This window comes from Plecotus auritus (genome assembly GCF_963455305.1).
Source record: "Plecotus auritus genome assembly, chromosome: 5".
NCBI lineage: Eukaryota > Metazoa > Chordata > Mammalia > Chiroptera > Vespertilionidae > Plecotus > Plecotus auritus.
In genome coordinates this window covers 101,106,820-101,116,997 of record NC_137776.1, presented here as the reverse complement: position 1 = coordinate 101,116,997, position 10,178 = coordinate 101,106,820, and positions in this window count along the sequence as shown.

Sequence of the window (10,178 nt, the reverse complement as noted above, 5' to 3'; positions counted from 1 at the left end):
GTTTGATTCCTGGTCAGGTCACATGTCCTGATTGCAGGCTTGATCTCCCTAGTGGGGAGCATGCAGGAGACAGCTGATCGATGATTCTCTCTCATCATTGATGTTTCTCTGTCTCTCTCTCTTTCCTCTCTGAAATTAATAAAAATATTTTTTAAATAAAATTCTGAAAAAAATGAATGAATAAAAGCTACCCAAACAGATAGAATAATGTATCTACACTAATAAAAGAGTAAGATGCAAATTGACCATACCTTTTGATGCCCACCAGCCAATCAGGAGTGAGTATGCAAATTAACCCAACAACAACGGCGGGTTAATTTGCAGGCGCCGAGCAGCCAGGGGTGGGGCGGGACACTTGCATCATTGTCATGGCGATGATGCAGGTGTTCTGCACTGCCCCAGCCACTCCGGGCAACTGGGCAGCGTGGCAAGGCAGAAAGGCGGCTCCAGGCCAGAGAGAAAAGGCGGCTACAGAGCGAAGGCAGTGCTGGCAGCCAGGGTAAGGAAGGCCCATTCTTGCACGAATCTTCATGCATCAGGCCTCTAGTTGTGTTATAAAGCTACAATAATTAAAAAACTTGGATAATGTCCTGTGAATAGATAAACTGATAGAACAGAAAACGAAGTCCAGTAATAGACTCAAATACATATGGAAATTTGGTAAAACAAAAGTATCTCCTTAGATCAGTGGGAAAATATGCATTATGTAATAAAGAGTGTTGGAACAACTGAATGGTGAAAAATATTGAACCAAAAATTAACTCATTTTACTCATAACTAATATAAAAACTGAAAGCTACCGAAAACCTAAGGGTAGAAAGATATCAAAAGTGAAAGAACGGAAAAAAATATATTAAGCGAATATAAACCAAATAAAAAGTATATGATAACACAGGAGACTTGAAGGCAAAAAGCATTACTATAAATAAAGAGCACTTCATATGAATAATTGCATTTTACCAGGAATATCCAAATTCACAAGCACTTCATAACATGAAATCAAAGTACATAGAAGAGACCTACAAGGGAAACTAGATACATTTGTAATCGTAATAAGTTTAACGCACCTCTCTCATTCAGAGACAGAGCATACCTCTTTCAGAACCAATAGCCTCACACAAAGACTTCAGTAAGGATGTAAAACACTTCAACAACCTGAGCAGCAAACTGCATTCAACCATCAGATAACCCACTGTACCCAACAACCTTTCCTGCTGAAAGGCACTAAGGTATTATTCCCAAGTTGCACATGCATACAAATCCTTTGGTTGATCTCTTCCCTTCCCCCCACCCTCCCCTGCCTTCGCTCTGAGGTTGGATGGTCTGTTTGATGCTTCTAAGTCTCTGGATTTATTTTTGTTCATCAGTTTATTTTGTTCATTATATTCCACAAATAAGTGAGATCATGTGATATTTATCTTTCTCTGACTGGCTTATTTCACTCAGCATAATGCTCTCCAGGCCCATTCATGCTATTGTGATTGGTAAGAGTTCTTTCTTTTTTTTACAGCTACATAGTATTCCATTTTGTAAATGTACCATAGTTTTCTAATCCACTCATCTGTTGATGGGCTGTTAGGCTGTTTCCAAATCTTAGCTATTGTAAATTGTGCTGTTGTGAACATAAGGGTGCATATAATTTTTCTGATTGGTGTTTCTGATTTCTTGGGATATAGTCCTAGAAGTGGGATTACTGGGTCAAATGGGAGTTTCGTATTTAAATTTTTTAGGAAATTCTATACTGTTTTCCACAGTGGCTGCACCAGTCTGCATTCCCACCAGCAGTGCACGAGGGTTCCTTTTTCTCCACATCCTTGCCAGCACTTGTCTGTTCTTGATTGATGATAGGAAAGTTCTTAGTTTTAAAAGTTCTGAAATACACTCCTAAATAGCATTTCATTTAGCTCTTAGAGATGCTCCACTATAGCCACCCCCTTGTCCTGCTGACCTGCACTGACCTGCTACTCCCAAGATGCACACGAGATGGCAGTGGAGGAGCATTTCAATTATTTTTCAAGTGAACCTGCTGGACTATGAAGCAGGTGTAAACTAACTTCAAAGAATTGAAATTATACACAATATGTTTCTTGTTGTCATTGTAGTTAATCCAAAAAACAGGAACTGAAGTACCTAGAAACTCCTGAGCCTCTAGTTTATAAATAATAAGCTAGACTGTTGTGATAGCAACACAAGTTTTCCCTTTGCTCACCAAGACTGGTCTCTTAGACTAAAGAGAATAAAAATTCTTCCTAATTTTTTAGCCCAAAGTGGCTCCTTTCATAATCTGCACCTCTTCCTGTGCAATCCCAGCAGTTCTGAGAAAGGGAAACCCTAAAGCTTGGGGTCCCTGGAATCTACCTGAGCCTGGTTCTAAGATTTACAAGCAATGTTCTTTTTAACACAGAACAGATTTCTCAAGGTTTTCATTTTGTAACTTGGAAAAAAAACCCTTTTTTTGGTTGATCCACAACCTGAGGATATTTTCTCCATTGATCTTTTAGAGAGTGGAAGGGAGGGAGGGAGCAGGAAAAAGAGAGAAAAATCAATATGAGGGAGACACATCAATTGGTTGCCTTTTGTACTCATGGGGTATCAAACCTGCAACCCAGGTACATGACCTTGACTGGGAATCAAACCTGCAACTCTTCCCAGTGCGAGCTGACCCTCTAACCACTGAGCAACACCGGTCAGGACAAATTCTCCTGTTTTATAGTGTAGTTCATTCATTGCTGACAGTCCAAGCCTCAGCACCTTGGCTCTGCCTCCAGAGAGACTGTAAGATGGGACCACGCAGCTCAGGTAAGCAGTGCACTCCAGAATTCTGGTGTTCAGCCTGCAGTATATGCTCATGAAAAGTGTTCCCTCAGGAAATGCTCACTAATGGCTACCCCATCTCTCAAATCAGAAAAAATCCTGCTGGTTGTCCTGTATCTGTGACCTGCTGTTTGCCCCGTGTCCCAACACCACTTATTTTATAAAGCACATTTTCACAACTGATCTAAGGAGACATCTTTATCTTACAAAATTTACTGACGGATTTCGGTAACTTACTAAACCTTCTATTCTGTTCAATTAACTCACATACAAATGGATGTGGAAAAACAATGAGGAAACATTTGGTATATAAAACGCTTTGGGACATGGTAGAGTGAAGCATAATAGTAATTCCTCCTCTGGAAAACCTGCTATTTGAAATTCTCTGCTATTTTTAGATAGTCCCTTGCTCTGTAAGTCAACTCTGTCATTTTTAGATGGTCTCTTATTCTGTAAAATAACTTTGCTTTTTAGCTTAAATAATAGGAAAGATAAACTTAACTGCCTGACCTTCCAAGCTAGCCATCCAACGTAAGGGGCTGATACAATGATACTGATATGTACTCCCATACCAGGTGTCTGTATAGATATGCTATGTACTCAAGGTTACAAGTTATCTGTATAGATATGACAGGTGTTTGTTAGATATGATATATACTCAAGGTTACAAGCTGTCTGCAAAAAAACCTTACACAAAGACCTAGAATGATATAATAAGGGAATACTCCTTCCTGTGATTGTTCAGAATTTGACAGAGGTATTCTGCTCTGACCCTGTGCGAAATAAAGATGACTCCTAACTAATTGACCCATTATGGTGTCTTGTCTAGCTCGCTGATTTATGATCCAACATTTGGAGGCCCCAGCAAGATAAGATTCAGGTGCCTACCGGCACCTGGTATCAGATGCCTGGATGTACGGCCTCGCCTGCCTGGCTACTAGGCCATGAGGATTTCTAAGGGGAGGTACCACCTGATGAAGTACCAGGGCCCTGGAGACGCTTCTTGGTGGTCTTGACAGCCAGACAAGGGACACCTGACATGCCACTACATTCTTTATGAGTCATCAGAAAGAAAGCTGCCTGAGGTGAGTGAATTCAAATTCCACCTGTTGACATGGCAGCAAGCCTTTGGCCACCTGAGCACTTTTAGGTGCTCACTGGGCCAAGCCCAACCACTGGGGTTCGTCACCACTTCTGGCTTTCCACGTGGCCCCTCCTATTGATGACATCAGAATTTCTGGCCGGTCCCCGGGCCCCAAACCCTTGTCCACTAGAGCAGTTCAGGCTGTCCATGTGGCCCCGCACCTTGATGACGTCACCACTTCTGGCTGGTCCCTGGGCCAAGTCCTTATCCACTTGATCACTTTTGGCTTTCCACGTGCCTCCTCCCCCTTGATGACGTCAACACTTCCTGCTGGCCCTTGGGGCCCAAACCCTTATCCACCTGAGCACTTCTGGCTGTCCCAGTGGCCCCTCCCCGTTGAGGATGGCAGCACTTCTGGCCCGACATCGGGCACCAAGCCCTTGTCCACCAGAGCATTTCTGGATGCTCACCTGGGCCAGACCATATCCTTGGTCACCTCAGCATTTCCGGCTGTCCACCTGGCCCCACACCATTGATGACATAAACACTTCCTGCTGGTCCTTGGACCCCAAGCCCTTATCCACCTGAGCACTTCTGGCTGTCCCAGTGGCCCCTCCCCCTTGTTGACAGTAGCACTTCTGGGCCAACATCGGGCACCAAGCCCTTATCCACCTTAGCGTTTCTGGCAGTCCATGTGGCATCTCCCCCTTGATGACATCAGCACTTCAGGCTGGTCACCGAACCTCAATCTGATGTCTACCAGAGCACTTCTGGCTGCTTACCTGGGCCAGCACATATCCTTGGTCACCTCAGCACTTCCGGCTGTCAACTTGGCCCATCCGCCCTGATGATATGAGCAGTTTGAGCTGGTCACCTGGCCCCAACCCTTGTTCATGTGACTATTTCCGGCCGTTCCCCAGGCCCTTGTTCGCCTGACCAAGGAGCCACACTGGCCAGCTACTTACCTCCTAAGAAAAGGGGTGACTTCCCAATCTCTGGAAGTTGGCTGAACGGCCTAACAACCACAGCCCCAGGTCACCTTAGGCTCACAGACTGCCTAATCCCCGGTGTGGAGGGTGGCAAGCAGGGGGCCGCCAGAACTCCTTTAAGACAATCATGGGCATACATGAACACAGGGACGCCCCATACTCCCCAACATAGGAGCATCTCATTCTGGAGTGACCTGCGACACAGACAGCCCTGCCTCTGGACTATAAATTCTGGGAAAAGCAGTGTTGAAGCCCTGAAAACCCATTCCATACTGAGAGCAAAGACCTGCCCCCTCAATGGTCATTAAAATTTCACTGCCAACTGAGGGCCAGCTATTTACTTAATACCTGGGGAATGTCCTTCCGTGAGGAAAGGTACATTCTCAATGCCTTCCTGAGTATGGACCACAGGAAGTTGGGGTGTTTGTGAACTCGTGGGATCCTCCAATGCATTTTCCAGGCTCTAACAGCCTTTACACTTGACCACTTCCAGCTGTTGACCTGGCAGCAAACCTTTGTCTACCTGAGCATTTCTGGGTGTTCACTGGGACAGGCCCAACCACACAGCTTCGTCACCACTTCTGGCTGTCCACATGGGCGGTCCCCTTGATGTCGTCAGCACTTCTGGCAGGTACCCAGGCACCAAAACCTTAACCACCTTAGCACTTCGGGCTGTCAATGTGGCCCCTCCCCCTTGATGAAGTCAGCACTTCCATCTGGTCCTGGTCCCCAAGCCCTTGTCCAGCAGAGCACTTCCGGCTGTTCACCTGGGCCAGCAAATATCCACGGTCACCTCAGCACTTCCGCCTCTCCACCTGGCCCCTCCCCATTGATGATATGAACACTTTAAACTGGTTACCGGCCCCAACCCTAGTTCATGTGACTATTTCCCACTGTTTCCCAGGCCCTTGTTTGCCTCACCAATGAGTCACAGTGGCTGGCTACTTAGTTACTAAGAAGAGGGGTGACTTCCCAATATCTAGAAGTTGGCTTCAGGGCCTAACAACCACAGCCCCAGGTCACCTTGTGCTCACGGATTGCCTCTTTCCTGGTGGGAGAGTGGCAAACAGGAAACCAACAGCACTCCTTTAAGAGAACCCTGGACGTCCATGTGGCCAGGGAACCCCATGCTCCCCAACATGGGGGCATCTCACCCTGGAATGACCTGTGACTATGGCAGCCCTGCCTATGGGCATTGAAATCTGGGAAACAGCAGGGTTGAGGCCCTGAAAACCTTTTCCAAACTGGGAAAAAAGACCTGCCCCCACCAATGGTCACTTAAATTTCGTAGCAAACTGAAGGCCATCTTTTTGCTGTCCTACCGTTCGGAGAGCTACCTTCTCGCTGCCTTCCAGAGTATGGACCACAGGACATTAGGCAGTTTCCGAACTCTTGGGATCCTCCAATGTATTCTCCTGGCTCTAACAGTGTTTACACTTGACCACTTTCAGCTGTTGACCTGGCAGCAAGCCCTGGTTTACCTGAAGATTTCTAGCTGTTCACTGAGACAAGCCCAACCACTTGGCCTCCTTACCACTTCTGGCAGTCCATGAGGCCTCTGCCCCTTGGTGACTTTATACTTCAGGCAGGTCTCCGGGCCACAAACCCATAACGACCAGAGCACTTCAGACTCTACACGTGGCCCCTCCCCCGTCATGACGTCAGCACTTCCTGCTGGTCCCCGGTCCCCAAGCCTTTATCCACCAGAGCACTTCCAGCTGTTCACCTGGGTCTGACCCATCCTTGGTCACCTCAGCACTTCTGACTGTCCAACTGGCGCCTCTCCATTGATGATATGAACACTTTAAACTGGTTACCGTGTCCCAACCCTTGTTCATGTGACTATTTCCGGCTGTTCCCCAGGCCCTTGTTCGCCTCACCAATAAACCACACTGGCTGGCGCTTAGCTCATAAGAAAAGGGGTGATTTCCCAATCTCTGAAAGTTGGCTTAAGGGCCTAACACCAACAGCCTCAGGTAAACTTCTGCTCACAGACGGCCTCTTCCCCAGTGGAATGGTGGCCAGCAGTGCACCCCCAGCACTCCTTTAAGACAACCCTGGGTGTCCAGAAGGCCGGGATTCCACATGATCCCCAACATGGGGGCATCTCACCCTGCAGTGGCTTGCGACTCTGACAGCCCTGCATATGGGCTTTGAAATCTGGGAAACAGCAGTGTTGAGACCCTGAAAACCCTTTCCAAACTGGGGAAAAGACCAGTCCCCTCCATGGTCACTTAAATTTCTTAGCGAACTGAGGGCCAACTTTTTCTAAATTTCTGGGGAACTGTCCTTCCATGAGGAGAGCTACCTTCTCGCTGCCTTCCAGAGTATGAACCACAGGAAATTCGGCAGTCTCCGACCTCTTGGGATCCTCAAATGTATTCTCCTGGCTCTATCAGCCTTTACACTTGAACACTTCCAGCAGTTGACCTGGCAGCAAGCCCTGATCTACCTGAGGATTTCTGGCTGTTCTCTGGGACAAACCCAACCACTTGGCCTCGATATCAATTCTGGCTGTCCACGTGGCCCCTCCCCTTGATGACCTCAGCAGTCCAAGTTGGTACAAGGCCCCAAAATCTTCAGGCTGTCCATGTGGCCCCTCCTCCTTGATGATGTCAGCAATTCCGGCGGGTTCCAGGGCCACTAACCCATAACCACCTGAGCACTCCAGCTTCTACATGTGGCCACTCCCTCGTGATGACGTCAGCACTTTCTCCTGGTCCTCTGTCACCAAGCCTTTACCTAGCAGAGCACTTACGGCTGTTCCCCTGGGCCTGACTATATAATGGGTCACCTCAGACCTTCTGACTGTCCACCTGGCACCTTCCCATTGATGATATGAACACTTTAAACTGGTTACCAGGTCCCAACCTTTGTTCGTGTGACAATTTCCTGATGTTCCCCAGGCCTGTGGTCCCCTCACAAAAAAGCCAAACTGGCTGGCGCTTAGCTCATAAGAACAGGGGTGATTTCCCAATCTCTGGAAGTTGGGTTCAGGGCCTAACACCCACAACATCAGGTAAACTTTTGTTCATAGACTGCGTCTTCCCGGGTGGGAAGGTGTCCAGCAGCGCAACCCCAACACTTCTCTCAGACAACCCAGGTCGTCCATGAGGCCAGCAATCTCCCAAGCTCTCCAACCTGTGTGCATCTCACCCTGCAGTTACCTGTGACTCTGACAGCCCTGCCAATGGGATTTGAAATATGGGAAACCACAGTGTTGAAACCCTGAAAACCCTTTCCAAACTGGGAGCAAAGGCCTGGCCCTCAATGGTCACTTAAATTTTGTAGGGAACTGAAAGCCAGCTTTTGGCTTAATTCCTGGGGAAATGTCCTTAAATGAGGAGAGCTACATTCTTGATGCCTTCCAGAGTATGGACCACAGGAAGTTCGGCAGTTTCCGACCGCTTGGGATCCTCCAGTGTATTCTCCTGGCCCTACCAGCCTTTACACTTGACCATTTCCAGCTGTTGACCTGGCAGTAGGCCTGGTCTACCTGAGGTTTTCTGACTGTCCACTGGGACAAGTCCAACCGCAAGGCCTCCTTATCACTTCTGGCTGTCAACGTGGCCCCTCCCCTTGATGACGTCAGCAGTCTCAGCATGTCCTTGGCCCCAAAATCTAAACCACCTGAACACCTTGGGTTTTCCACGTGGAACGTCCCCCATGATGATGTCCATACTTCTGGCCAGTACCCGGACCCAAACCCGAAACCACCTGAGCACTACAGCTTCTACAGGTGCCCCGTCCCCCCTCCCCCGTGAATGACATCAGCACTTCCTATTGCTACACGATCCCCAACCCTTAATCCACCAGAGCACTTACGGCTGTTCATCTGGCCCTCACCATATACTTGGTCACCTCAGCAGTTCTTACTGTCCACGTGACACTACGCCATTGATGACATGAAACTTTAAACTGGTTATCGCTTCCCAACCCTTGTTCATTTTACTATTTCCCACTGTTCCATAGGCCCTTGTTCACCTCACCAATGAGCAACACTGGCTGCCTACTTAGCTCTTAAGAATAGGGCTGATTTCTGAATCTCTGGAAGTTGGCTTAAGAGCCTAACACCCATAGCCCCAGGTAACCTTCTGCTCACAGACTGCCTCTTTTCCAGTGAGATGTTTGCCAGCAGTGTGCCCCCAGAACTCCTTTAACACAACCCTTGGAGTTCATGAGGCCGGGATCTCCCATGACCCCAAACACGGGGTCATCTCACCCTGCAGTGACCTGCGACTCTGACAGCCCTGCATATGGGCTTTGAAATCCAGGAAACAGCAGTGTTGAGGACCGGAAAACACTTTCAAAACTGGGAACAAAGACTTGACCCTTCCATGGTCACTTAACTGTCGTAGCGAACTGAGGGCCAGCTTTTTACTTAATTACTGGGAAACTGCCCTTCTGAGAGGATAGGTACCTTCCAGCAGCCTTCCAGAGTATAAACCACAGAAAGTACGGGAGATTCCGTCCTCTTGGGATTCTCCAATGCATTCCCCTGGCTCAACCAGCCTTTACACTTCAACACTTCCAGTTGTTGGCCTGGCAGCAAGCCCTGATCTTACTGAGGATTTCTGGCTGTTCACTAGGACAAACACAAACCCTCGGCCTCGTTACCACTTCTGGCTGCCAGGTGACACCTCCCCTTGATGATGTCAGAGGACTCAGTCGGTCTTGGCACCAAAATCTTAACCACCTTAACACCTTAGGCTGTCCACGTGGCCCTTCCCCCTTGATTATATCAGCAGTTCTGGAAGGTACCAGGGCCCCAATCCCATAAACACCTGAGCACTTTACCTCCCGAGGACGCCCCTTCCCCTTGATGACGTCAGCACTTCCGGCTGGTCCCAGGCCACAAAGCCATAAACACCTGAGCACGTCAGCCTTGACACGTGGCCCTTCCCCGTGATTCCGTCAGCACTTCCTGCCCATCCCCGATCCCCAAACCTTTATCCACCACAGCACTTCCAGCTGTTCACCTGGGCCTTACAATATCCTTGGTCAACTCAGCCCTTCGGACTGCCTTCTGGCAACTCCCAGTTGATGATATGAACACTTTAAACTGGTTACTGAGTCCCAAACCTTGTTCATGTGACCATTTCCCGCTGTTCCCCAGGCCCTTGGTCACCTCACAAAGGAGCCAAACTGGCTGGATCTAAGTTCATAAGAACTGGGGTGATTTTCCGATCTCTGGAAGTTGGCTTAAGGGCTTAACACCCACAACCTAAGGTAAACTCTTGTTCAGAGACTGCCTCTTCTCCGGTAGAATGGTGTACAGCAGGGTGCCCCCA